Source organism: Stegodyphus dumicola, chromosome 6 (genome assembly GCF_044657685.1).
Source record: "Stegodyphus dumicola isolate Sdum_Otavi_A_Nest chromosome 6, ASM4465768v1".
Classification (NCBI taxonomy): domain Eukaryota; kingdom Metazoa; phylum Arthropoda; class Arachnida; order Araneae; family Eresidae; genus Stegodyphus; species Stegodyphus dumicola.
Genome location: NC_140773.1, coordinates 186,926,209 through 186,940,300, shown reverse-complemented (window position 1 = coordinate 186,940,300; position 14,092 = coordinate 186,926,209). Strand labels below are relative to the sequence as shown.

The 14,092-nt window shown below is 34.2% G+C and overlaps 1 protein-coding gene across 2 annotated transcripts in view; it reads right to left on the bottom strand.

Annotated features, from left to right (window-relative positions):
• LOC118181919 (uncharacterized) overlaps nucleotides 1-14,092 on the bottom strand; it is a 557,302-nt gene that overhangs the window by 356,641 nt on the left and 186,569 nt on the right. The window lies entirely within an intron of this gene.

The window sequence follows — 14,092 nt, the reverse complement described above, 5'->3', positions numbered from 1 at the left end:
GATCTGAAACGCCCCGGTATCTGATATTTTATCCTAAAACTGCCTAATCTTTCTATGAACTATTTTCTCTTCTATGCGGATATCCGTATTTTACCGGCACGCACAAATATAAAAAATAATAATCTAATAATGTAAAGATGCGTAATTGACGACGACTCAAAACAGCTCGAAACAATCGACGGGTTGGCCTGCCCTTCTTTATACAGTGTATAAATCAAATCAAGGGCAGATGATGTTTTGTCCCTAATGCAAGTGTATAGTTAAACCTCGATAATACATTACAATATATTACGCAAAAACTCATGTATCAAACGGAATTACTTATCTTAAACGACTGAATGTTAAAAAAGAGTTCAAAGACTGATATTCAAGATTTTCTACTTGATTGCGATTTTAACCTTGGGAAAGAAAAATAAAAGTATAATAAAAATTCAATAATGCAACACATTCGGCGTTAATGATGACGGATTATCAGATACGTCGAGTTAACGAATTAAAATTGTAAACTGCTACAAAATAACTTTTTTATGCGTTACTGAATCTAATTATTGAGTTTTAGTTCTCTATATGTCGGATTTAAGGATGCTATACTAAAAATTAGGAAGCCTTCCACCTGAAACAAACAGCTGTCTTTTGCCAAATTCAATTCTCAATGAAACTACTTAGTTTCTCGATTAAAAATAGATTCTGTTACGAATCAGGCGTTAGATCTATCTTCTATGAATTATTTTTACAACTCACTATTAGTCGATCTTAGAATTTTTTAAAAAATACTTCCGTTGCATCGATGCTTTTAGAAATAGTAGATTCATGCAGAAAAATTTTGCAGCCCACCATCCTGACTTTTCGATATTATAAATAACAGAGGTATCTGTTACCAAAAAATTATTGAAAAAAAAAAAAAAAAAAAGAAAAGATATACAGATTAAAGTTAATAGAAAGCCCCAGACTGCAGTTAAGATGCATTCCATGGGAAAAGAATTGCTAAAACGTCACCGCGTTTGTTTAGTCTCCTTTTATAACAGAAGAAAAAGCGAATAGCGGAGTAGAAAACAATAGGCCTGCATAACAATAAGAAACTGTTTTTTCATAAATTAATTAAATTAATAAATTAAAAATATAATGCATGTTTATATTACGTATACTGAGCACGTAATCATTTAAATCTATTCAGTAGCTTGTTAAAAATTATGTAATGCGTTATATGGCTTTTCGATATTGCTTAAATTAACCAATATACCCTCTTCATTCGCATGTTTAGATTAGCATATGATTTAGAAACTTCTGATTTATGGTAGCAAAGTAAAATGTATGCACCAATGGGAAAATATTTTGTGTAAGTATATAATGTATTTTAGTATATAATATATTTTGTGTAAGTATATTAGAACATAAATGAAACTAATAAGGCCTTTGAAATACGTTAAAATAACATTAGTGTGCCTTTATGTATGCTTTTTAATGCTCTATTTTTATTGTTTTAACCGTTTCTTCAGAAGAATACATCGCATATGTTTCCCTCCCGGTTTTTAAGCGGTAAAATTAGTAAGAAAAGGGGTCTTATATACGCGAGCAAATGCGGTATTTAAAAAATAAATACACTAACAACAAGCTGAATTTTAAATGACCTACGAATTTTACCTACCCAACGAAGAATAAGCGATCATGATAATTAAATTCCGGATAAACAGATTTTGTATTGTATTACAACTGAACAAGTCTTAAATTTACAGAATCACTTCGATTTAAATAGTTAAAACGAAGCTGGTATTATTCTCTCTCCTTTCACAAAAGTATACGCGTCTTTTCAACCGTATTTATCTTTTATTACTAGTTTAATCAACGAAAATTACAAGCTGAAATTTCGATCTCTTTTGGTGGTTTAATTTTTTTATTTCACCTCCCAATCTCTCTTCTCGCCCTCTCTCTCTCTCTTTTTTTTTTTTTTTTTTTATTATTATTATTATTTTCCTAAATTCTTTTAGCGAGGCCGTAATTTACTTCTTGGTATTTGTCTATTGTGAATCATTTTAAACGTTAAATGTAAAAAGACTCAGACTTCAGTTGTTTTCACTCTACTTTCTAGTCAACTAAATGTTCTAAAGTAATACAAGTCTCGAAAATTTTCTTTTAAGAATTTATTCTCTCTTTCTGAGCGAAAAGGAAAAGAGTAAATTTGGAAATCCTTTCTGATTCATTTGTTACTACTGTCCATAGAAGTATTATTATAGATAATTAATAATTTATCTTAGTTATTAAATTTATAATGGTAATAAAAGCATTGTCATGTTAAAATACATAAACAAGGGGGAAAAAAAAGAGAGACAGAGAGAAACTGTATTGGAAAATTTCAGTATACGTACAACTATTATTTAATTTATTAATATCGAAAAACAAACTGCAAATATCATAAAATGTAGATCATGCATATTTATCAGTCTATTCTCATTTTTGGATGAAAGCGTTGATTAATAAGTTATTAATGAAAAACCGATCCCTCAATGTAATTATAAAAAATAAACGTCGACAGCTATAATTTTATCGGAAGAAATGGGAGGGGGGGACCCAAGAACAGACTAGACTATGAAAACTGCTTGCTTTTGCGATTGAATAATTAATTGATAAACTATTAAGCTTCCAATGCGGGTTTTTGTTTAGCTACTTTTGTTAGTATATATTGCTTGCATCCGCAGCAGCACAAAATGCTCTGTAACAGTGAATGTGTTGTGTCATTAGGTTTTTTTTTTTTTTTTTTTTTGTTGTTGTTGTTGTTGTTGAAGCAGGGGACATAAAAAATTAGCAATGTCCTTGCCGAGACTCGAACCTGGATTTTTCGAATACGCACCGACTGTGCTAAATGTTACACCACGAAGGCATGCTGACATTTTCCTTATATATTTCTCATTTTAAAGGGCGACTGGGGAATTAGGTGACCCAATCGCCAAGTGCTGGTGGTGATGTCTACCACCTTTTAGTTCGGGCGCCATTGTTATTTTAATGACATTAGGTTATTCTGAAGCAGAAGACGTGAAAAATGAGCAATGGCCTTGCCAGGACTCGAACCTGGATCTAGGTTAGTGTACTGATTTTGTATTGCATTAAACTGTTCAGTTGTAATGCAATAGAAAAATCTGTTTATCCGGAACTTAATTATCATGATCGCTTATTCTTCGTCGGGTAGGTAAAATTCGTAGGTCAGGTAAAAATCAGTTTTTTGTTAGTTAATACCGAATACGCGCCGAGTGTGCTACCGATACACCACGAAGGAAAAAAGAGGTTGAAAATACCTTATAAATATTTAATCGTCCGCAAAATTTTGAACGAGAGAATGGAAAAAAAATTTCAAAAAATAAGTCAGTGAAACTAGAACACGAAAGCAAGCATTGTGTCTAACAATTATAATAACCAGGTAACTAGAATACCGTTAATTCTTTAATACCGTATTTACTCGCGTAATTGTCGAACTTTTTTTTTGAAGAGGGGGGGGGGGGCAATTTTTCATTGTAAAAATCTAGGTGACGATTTTTTCTGCTTCAAAATGGGGGGAGAGCGACTATTATGCGAGTAAATATGGTATATTTAAAAAACCCTTTACAGCGCTACATTCAAAAAAGTTAAAAATTTACAAAATACATAAAATAAATATAAGTAAAAAATACTAAATACATAAAACTTCAAAATAAAGAGGTAAGTGATAATAGTAAAGTGAGCGATGGCTATCTTCACGATGCTATATGATGAATTTACAGAGGAAAACTTAGTAAGAAACTAAAAAGACTGAACAAATTTTTCCTAGATTGGTCAGACACACTTTGCTGTCTTCACCTTTTGAATTTTAACTACGGTTATTGGGGGTAAACGACAATGAAACTGCTATGGTACAAGGATATACAATCCACGTCCATCTATAATCTTAATGTTCTCTGCAATATTTTCATGCTATGTTTCTGAAATCAATGGTTTAAAGTTTAATTTAGAATCATTATTATGGAAGGAAATTCTCTTCCACGGAGCGCGTAGGTTGAGCATGGCAATTTCTATTAAGATAAACTATTTCATGTGGAAATTACAACGCTTAGTCACGACGGTAAATAACACTAAAAGAAGTGAAACTGCAATGATGTATTTTCGACGTTCAGGCATTTTTGAGAGAAATACACATGCATAAGTATATACGTAAAATACGACATAAAACTGAGGGGGAAAATGTGTTACCAATATGTAATGAAGCAGCACCTTTTAGGGTTGTTGACATGGCATACATTAAAAAAGCAACCATCATAAATAATTTAACATCTTGAAATGCTCAAATGAATGCACCGAGTTGGGGGAATTAAGTTAGTAAAATTTCGAAAATTATGGGATTTGTTGTTACTTATAACCTACTTTACCTAAGTAAATTTGAAATGATGACCAGCTTCTTATACTTTTAGAAATTTCAAAGTGTTAAAACGCGTATATTAATGACAAATTGTGCAAGTTTCTTTCGGCAGTTACTCTATTGAGTCACGAAGCAATGAAGAAACAACTCTTAAAGCAACTCAAAGAGAATTCAAAGAACATTCCAATATACTTCCAAAAATGGCAAATCCGGAAGAATGTGATCTCATTCCATGATGAAATAATCAACGTCATTAGCTAACAAAAGTTGAAACATCTACCCCATACTCCAAAATGAAAAATCCATACAAATCGCGTCATTTATTTTGACTAAACATTACAAACAAATGTGCAGACGACATGAAGAACAATTATAACTACCGGAGTCCATTTAAAAACCCATCAACTGAAAGCAATAACAACAAAAAATAATACAACATTAATCCAGGAGATGCTGCAGGTACCACATCCCCTAAGTAAACTTTATGTTGGAAGTCTAGGGTGCTTTTCAGCATCAATTAGGGTCAAATAAGGGGAGGCCCGCTTTTGGGGAATAGCCGCCCCCATCCTTTGTCCCTTGCACGTGGCGTTATTAAGTCGCCTACACGCATCACGAACGTTCACGTCGCCCCATTTTCCCAAAATGGCTATTTGCTTGATGTCATGAAATGCTGTTTTTCAGTTTTCAATCCTTGGGGGAATAATAATTTTGGGATGTTTTATTTTTTACGCTCTCTTCCGGGAGACAACGACCACTGGCAGAGAGGGATCGCTGATGTGGGTGGAATTGCTTCGGTACAACAAGAAACTTAATTAGAAATCTTGGAGGAGGATTTCATTACCAAATTATACAACAGACGAGCGACAAAAGGAATGGGCGGACCATCTCAACGGTCTTTGTCAACTTCTCTCTCTGGATGCGCACAATATATAATGCCCACTATCCTAGATTATTCTCAACTTCAGGCCCACTATTCTTTAGAAAGTATGTATTAATCTGAGCGTACGCACATGTGAGACATATAATTTTCACGCAAGGGTGATTAGCGGGAGAGCTTGGAGTTTAAGAAGGGCAAAATATTCCTTCTTTATTAATGTTGTAAGGCATTTTAAATACAACTAGAAATGTGTATCTAGATGCAGATTTTTACGTAATTGTTCAATCATGGTAATGAATGCCTAAGTCACACATTTATCAAATTAAATGAGTTGTTTACATACAATGGTAATATGATTAAAAATCAATAAAATTGGTGATCGCAGCCGGTTGGATCTTGCTGCTGCGGGTATTTATTTAGAAAGCGCTGGGTTATCAGTCTTTCCAGTCGTCATCTCAAGCAGAAAGTACTCGAAGCTGATTGCTGATTTATGAAGTTCAGTGGCAAAATATCTTTAAGTTAAGAGTCTCTGCCTCGAAACTTCACGTTTTACATGTTGTTTACAAATTTAAATTTATTTCCTTGATTTTAATGTATGAAGAAGAATCATAAAGCACAACCTTAACATGCCATTAAAAAAAAACCCTTCAGATTTTATATAACGCCGAAAGAAGCATTTCTTTTACCGATTTGTGTTACCTTTGTTTGTTAAATATCACGTTCTTCGCACTTAAACCATAAAATTCAATTCAACAGCAATATCGCAACATAATTTAAGAAGAGCATCTTTAGAATTCCCGATACGAAGTCTTGCGCGCTGGAGATAATTTACCACCCCCCCCCCGTACAATGTTGCCATTGCTCGCTCTGAAATCGTTGAGTTTGTTAATCAAAAATTCGTTAAAGTTTTACAAAATATGAAATCTTTAATAAAACAAATTCCAAATTTGGGCTTCCAGGTGTCCATATTTGAGTGGAGGACTATTTATTATTACTAGTTATTCAAAATTTGATGTCTCTAGGTACCGTTGTGTTTTCACAGTAAGACAAACACATATACATTCATGCAAGTTCTTCATTATTTAATTTCTTTAAATATAATGCAGGCTCTAATATTTGATGGCAACAATTTGAAAAGTGAAACGCCATTTATAGTGAACCAACGCAAAATGCCAAAACGAAATTAACAACCCTTCAGCTCAAACTGCCACTTTGGGCTAAAAAAAAAATCGATCTCTTGCCATTGATGGTTGTAATATACATACTTTCCAACTTAAGGTATCAGTGTGCTTGGGTTCTTGGACCTGATAGTAAATATGATAAATGCAAACAACCAAGACAGATAGGTGCAAGAAAACACAGCACAGATTCATGAGGATTTTATTTTAGCGGAAGCGCTTTCAGCGACTTACCACTATAATCTTCTTCAGTTTTAGTTGCAACTGAAGCTAAATAGTAAACAGCTCTTACGCTAAAATAAAATCTGCGACAATCAGCGTTCTGTTTTCTTGCACTTAATTTTACTTGGCATTTCATTCTTCTCCACCTAAGATGGCCGTTTTTCTGCAAACATGTACGAATAAAGAAGTGAGCAGTTACTTGATTTTGGGGTACTGAGTGTGAGAAACTAAGAGATATTCATCAGAGGATGAAGAAGCAGTACTGCGTAAATTTCGGATTTGTAAACTGTCATTCAAGAAGCACTCGCTGGTAAGAAATTTGGTATCAGCAATAAGATAAAAGAGGTGATGCATCAGTGGCTATGTAGAGGAAAGCGCTGACACAAATGCAAACAATGTGACGCAGCTATGTTAAAAAATGATTAATTGCATTTGTTTATTAAAGAAAAATATCAAAATTACTTTTTGCCACTTTTGCTCTATTTATCATAGTACGTCAGTTGTTACTTAAAAAAAGAAAAAGAAAATACATGAACATTTGAGATACTTATTCAAAAACCAAACCTTAATAATTAAAAAATATATAATTTTAATTGACATATTCAGTCATGATTTTTCAGATCATTGAGTTTGTTAATCAAAGAATTATTAAAGTTTTACAGAATATGAATAAATAATAAAAAATACATATATCGTTATTTTATGAAAATATTGCATATTTAATTAGGTAGATATGAATTAAATGAAATAATCAATCTGATTCAAAAAGTAAGAAACGAATATTCTTAACAACTGCAACTATTGCTTTCAAATAGCACAGTTTGTAAATCCACAATAGAAAGATTCAAACTGAAAAACAAATATCTTACATTTTTAGAATGGCAATAGACTCGAGGGAAAAGTGAAACGACGCATTTACAGTGATTTGATGCAAAATCGCTTTTCGAGTTTTGGGTTAGTTATCATTTTTAGCTGTACTTCATTATTAAAATTAGGGTTAAAATTCAGATTTAAAATAATTTATCTTTTCTCTTCTATTGAAATTTTTGACCATCTAATGTTAGCGATGAATTTACTTTTCTGCATCAATCGTTTGCTTAAAACTGTTTTACTAAATTATTAACTCTATTAGTCTTTACCTTAATTTTACCTTAATCTTTATCTTAATTTTATCTTAACTTTAAAGTTATCTTATGCTGGGAAACGCATTTAAAGTTAAGATTTATACAAAGGAATATATATGGAACGAATTACTAGAAATACACAAGAGAAAAGAAAGAAAACGCATTCTTGTTAAATGACATAGAAAGTGGGCTTCCGAAACAAGTACCATATATCTTAGGAATTAATTATAATTATCTGTTAGCTGACAGAAATGAAAAATATTCCTATTATTCTTCCGTCTCCGAAGTTGCCATTGAAAATATCGAAATGGCTCCAAGTGTGATACATGAAGAGGATCAGTATTCTGTTCATTTCCCTTTACGCATTCGAAATTATTTCTCATATGCATAAACGTTACTGAATTACAAAAAGAGAAAATGCATTTTTATTATTTACACTGCAGAAGTGGCGACAAAGGAGTTATTACAGAAAAATTCATGAAATGACTGACTGCGTTTATACTGAGAATTATGAATGTGAAATTCTTTTGCATTTAGATAAAAAAGACTGGAATGAAGAATAAAGAAAGCTTCATACATATTAAGTTTCTAATCAGAAGTTTTGGCAAATATATGAAAAATTAGAAATGAAAGAAGTACTCTCATATTTTGATCATCTTCAAAGTAATACTCAAGTATCATCTTGTATCTAATTTAAACTATTTCGGACTGCTATAACTTGGTACGATTCTTTAAAAAGAGAACTAAAAATGTATGAAGTTTTAAATTGATATACGCAAATCTCAATATGATAAAAAGAAAAATATTGATTTTTCACTGACAGTAATCAATCAGGGTTTAGAAATCGGCAAAAATGTTATGTTCCACTTAAAATATTTAATCTCAACAACCTGTCAAAAAGAAAGTTATAATAATTAAATATAAGAAATAAAAATCTGATCACATGCCTACGTATTATTTATAAAATTGAATCTCAAGATATTAATAATAAAACCGAAACTTCTTAACAGTCATTAGAGTTAATTCACGATAACGATTCTAAGCACATAAAAATATTTCAGAAATAGTAAATTATATTATAGGTTCTTAATTCGATTATGAATAAAACCGAACGATTTCATACCAGGTATGTAATACGAGGGTTGGAACTTTAATAGTGGCAACACAACTGAAAAAACGCTACGCAACAAAACCAAAGAATATCGCGTATACCACACGTAAACTACATACCTACCTTACCTCTCAGCAAAAAGACTCGTCCTGCCTACGTCACGTACATGCGGAGTGACGCGAAGAACGAATCCTTGTATTAGCTCGCGGTCTAAAGTAAGTGTTGTCAGGATGTTTTCAAAACAGGAACAACGATGTTGGATGAAAATTGAATGTGCCAGAGGCGTACAGCACGACAGTGTCATCAAGGGCTTCAAGAGGCTTGCGGGGAATCTGCATTGCCTTACAAAACCGTAGCAAAATGAGTGGAAGCATTCAATGAAGGATGCCAAAACGAGGCAGACATGCTGCGGCCAGGTCGTCCGAGTGTCAGCGACGCAGACGTGCAAGCTGTTGCCGCACTAATGGTCAGTGATCGCCGCCAAACGATTCGTCAGCTGGCCGGACAAACAGGATTAGCGCATACGACTGTGCTGCACATTCTGAAGGAACGCCTGTTCATGAGAAAAATTGCTTCACGATGGGTTCCACATCAATTGACGGAAATGCAGAAATGGCTTACGATACGATGCTGCCTGAACCCACCTGGAGCGCTATGAGCGCGAAGGAGATGCTTTTTTATGCCGTATCATTACGCTGGATGAGACTTGGGCCCGATCGTACCAGCCAGAACTGAAACGCCAATCAACGAATGGCGTCATCACAGGTCACCACGACGTTCGAAATTTCGTCAGAACCCCAGCAGTGTGAAAGTTATGGTGATTCTCGTGTACGACTGTGATAGTGTCATCCTAACGCATACCGTTCCCCCACAGCAGATCGTCACTGCGCAGTATTACTGCTCATTTTTAAAGCACTATCTCCGACCAGCTTTGAGGAAAAAAACGGCGACACTTTCTGCAGAACGCTTCTCTCATTTTGCTTGACAATGCTCGGCCGCATGCAGTGCAAGCTGTGACTGATTTGTTCAAGCGATGGGGCTGGGAAGTGCTTTACCATCCACCATACTCCCCAGATCTAAGCCCTTGTGACTATGACTTAATTCCTAAGATGAAGGAACCACTTCGTGGCACTTGCTTCCAAACTGTTCCTGAGATTCTTGCGGCAGTAGACCGGTCCATTCAAACTATCAACAAAACAGGCGCTGCTACAGGTATTCTGCGACTTCCACATCGTTGGAAACGGGTTGTACACAATGCTGGCGACTATATTGAAGGACTGTAAAACATGGTGACATGAATCACTTTTGTATTCCTTGTAAATAAATAGTTGCCACTATTAAAGTTCCAATCCTCGTATACGCGTTAGAAATATATTTTATTAATTATAAAAATGCAGCAAATGTTCTATAATATGAATACTAATTGAACAAATAAAAAATTAAGGGAATTTTAAATTATTCCGTAATGAATTAGAAGGATTTTTTCTCATGTGAACTTTTAGTAGTTAAAATATCCGGTTAGCCACTGCAAATTTCGTAATTCGATTACCAGCGATGGCGGGTGTGATTTTCGGCATTTCCTACCAAACACTTGATACGACATTAATTAGCTTATTTATAAAAAAATGAAAATCAAGACTTGAATTAGTATTTGGCATCGGTGATTTTAAAAATCCCTTTCTGGAGTATAAATAATACATCCCACAGTCACTGCCTATATATATAAGGCAGCATCCTTAATTTCCTGTTATAATTCTCCAAACAAATCCTTATGGGAAAATTAAAATATATAAACAGAAATAAATTATTATATTTAATACATATAATAACATCAATATACATCAGGTTGGATCACAAGATCTGACAATGTTGCAAACAAGGTAAAAAAAAAGTGTTCGGGATTCGAACTCACGACCCCAAAACTACTTAAGCCGAAAGTCAGCTCGTTTGCTGATTGGAGAAAGACATACGCAGTGCGTTCGTACTGCACTAATGGAAACGGGTCTTAATGCGTACGTAATTATTACATTACCCCTGTGCTCGGTCTTGTGGTATAAGTGGTAGCCAGTCCACTAAGCAACTGGAAGATCTGTGGTTCATATCTCAGCGACAGCAGGGTTCAATTTTTTTCCCTTCTTCCAAATATTCCTAATAGCTTCTAAAAACTTTTTCAATAAATTTATAATTTGGAAGATAATCTAAGGACTTTATATAACAGGCCAAATGGCAATACGGGTATCCGCTGAAAATCTTCCACCGCAGGGTAAAAATTGAAAATAAATAATTAAATGGCATAGTAACGTTATATAACTTAAGTACCAAAAAAAATATTAGAAAAAGATGTTTCTAACTTTCATAATTATAAAAAATGCACTCCCAGTCTCGTGTTCCATCAAACGAGTTGTTTATCTTCGTGTATTTCATTCTTGGCATATCTTTTGTAAAATTTCCATCAAGATTTGTTTACAATTATGTTCTCTAACACACAACTGAATATACGGCCACCATTTTCGTTCCGAAGCAAATTCAACTCAAAATATATATTACTCCGATAACTGTTCTCGTAATATTATCCTTGCCATCGCTTAAAAGCCAAGATGGCTAAAATCTTTTAGTTCGCAGAAACATGTCCACTTTCAGCTCTTAATTTATACCAAACAAGGCCATTCTCCAACCATAATAAAAAAAATGGCTAATTTAGTGATGGTACTTAGGAAGCTGATGATCTTTGCCTATAAAAATGTTGAAGCGGCACTATCTGTGAATAAAATAAGAATAGCAGGAACCCATTCAGGATCCTTCGTATTCATTACCTCAACAGAAATATTGACGTTCAACCCGGCTTCTCATGTTTTAGATGCAGACCGAGGAGAGAATTTATTACGCTGTTAAATACAAATAGTGTCTTATGCCCCAGCTGAGTGGGTATGGCTTTCGTTATGGGGAATTTAGCTCTCGTGTACGGAAAAGATATTTATTGTCTTAGTCATGAAAAAGGAAGAAAAGCTTAGTCATGAAAGTGCAGGATCATCTATATACCAGGATGAACATTAATGGGGTATGGAGAAATGAGCAATGCATGAGGTGCGACATAGGATAAAGATTTAGATGGTAACATTGTCGTTATTGACAAGAAAACATACAAGCAAATTAATTCTTATCTTTTCTATTCATTGCATGTATGCGGAACATTAAGATAGATAAATAAGAAAACGTTTTCCCATGAGTTTATTTGGGGCTGCTAATCATGAGTTTATTTGGGGCTGCTAATCAAACTTACTGGATATTATCTTATCTCCTCATAACAAAGATGCTGTTCATGTACAGTTGACCCTCTAACAACGCAAGTGTTATGAGGGTCGACGTCTGGCGATATAAAAAATCAAGTCCGGTGTTTTCCTACATACGGTCAATGCCAGATGCGATCAGAGCAGAAAACATGATATTTGCCAACAAAGAACTTTCGGATACGAATCAATTATACAAAGAAATGTCGGATCGCTTCATAATGATGTTCCCGTGTAAAGTTGCTGGCTTCTTTATGCAAACCAGCCAATATTTCAAAAACAGACGCTTTCATAAGGGTTTTCTTACATAAAGATGTGCAAACACTTGAGCAGATTATTTCTTAACTTGAAAAACATGACCTTCATAAAAAATGTGGGCATCTTTAAGCCAGAACATAACTATACAAGTAGGTTTTTAGATATGACTCTAATTAGTAAAGAGCATGGAAATTCTTAATGCTCACGTATGAAGATCAATGGCCAAGTGGTCGAGAGAACAAGACGCTGAAAGCTGATACTTCGGCCACGATTCGAATCCGATACCGAGGTTCGAATCACGCGAACAGGCTGGCTGCATGGGCGTTTTCGTGGGTTTCCCCATGTGTAACGTGTAAACGAGCCAGTTTCCCTTAGAAAATCCTCCACGAAGGCATCCCCTCCCCTTAGGCAGATAGCTCTAGTGTGCTTTGCCGTAATTAAATAAACCAAACCAAATCGAATCCAATGCCTGACAAACGGGCTAGCTGCAAAGTCATTTTCGTGGTTTCTTTATGCGCAACATATATATGAGCCAGTTTCCCTTAGAAAGTTCTCCATAAAGGCATCCGTACACAAAACGAATATTATATATATATGCCACGCTGCATATATATATACGCTGCATCGGGAATTCTAAACGTATAATACTATGCTGCTTTTTAAATTTTTGTAATTTTTTTGTTGAATTGAATATGGCGTATGTGCGAAGAAAATGATGTTAATTTGAAATGCAAATGATGCAAAAACTGTGAAAGCTAAAAAGATACCAAAAGAAAAGGTCAGTAAGAGTAAGTGTAAGAGCAGACTCGTAGACTGCGAGCTCAGCGAGGGCGTAAAAAACCTTAATAAACTCTTTTTAGGCGACCATTAAAATCTGAAACCTTTAAGATTTAATTTTTTACCTTTTATTTTATTTTATTTATTTATTTTTTATTTAAAAATCTCAGTAGTTTCTTAATAAGCCTCAAAAATCTATAAACCATTTTTCATTACATTTATTGGAGGAAGGGAAATCTGCATATAAATGGAGCCATATAATTCAAATCAACGTTGTTCACTGAATCGACTGTATTTGTTCCTTTAATACAGTCGTCGAGCTCATCCACTATCGCATCAACGAACATGCTTGCAATAGTTATCCATTCATTGGCTTTCCAGAAATCGATAGCAGCTATCACACTGTTTTCAGCAACCCACAATTGAAACGATAATTAAAACTGAGAATTAATCAGCAACATCTGGATGAAAGGTGCTTGAAATTCTAACTAACCGCTGTCAACATAACAAGTATATTATCATTTAATGCACGAATTATTAGAATGTTTCGCGGCATAATATTATTCACAAAATCCCAACGTCAAAAGTATCTCAATTATGGATATCTCTCCCAGAACTCTACCTTCAAATTAATTGTTCTTCTCTCTCCTCTAGTAATATTTTTCATTATAAACACATTTAGTTGTTTTTGTAACCTCCCTTAAATTCATTTAGGTGGGAACCTTGGCCTGTTGTTTTTAAGTGGGCCGGAGTTAAAAAAATACAAATGCTTGAAAACAATAAAGCTATGAAATTATTACATACTAGCGTAAATAACCGTACCCGATGCCAGTTAGGTTAGATTGAGAGTAAAGTATCTAACAACAGAGAAAATGAT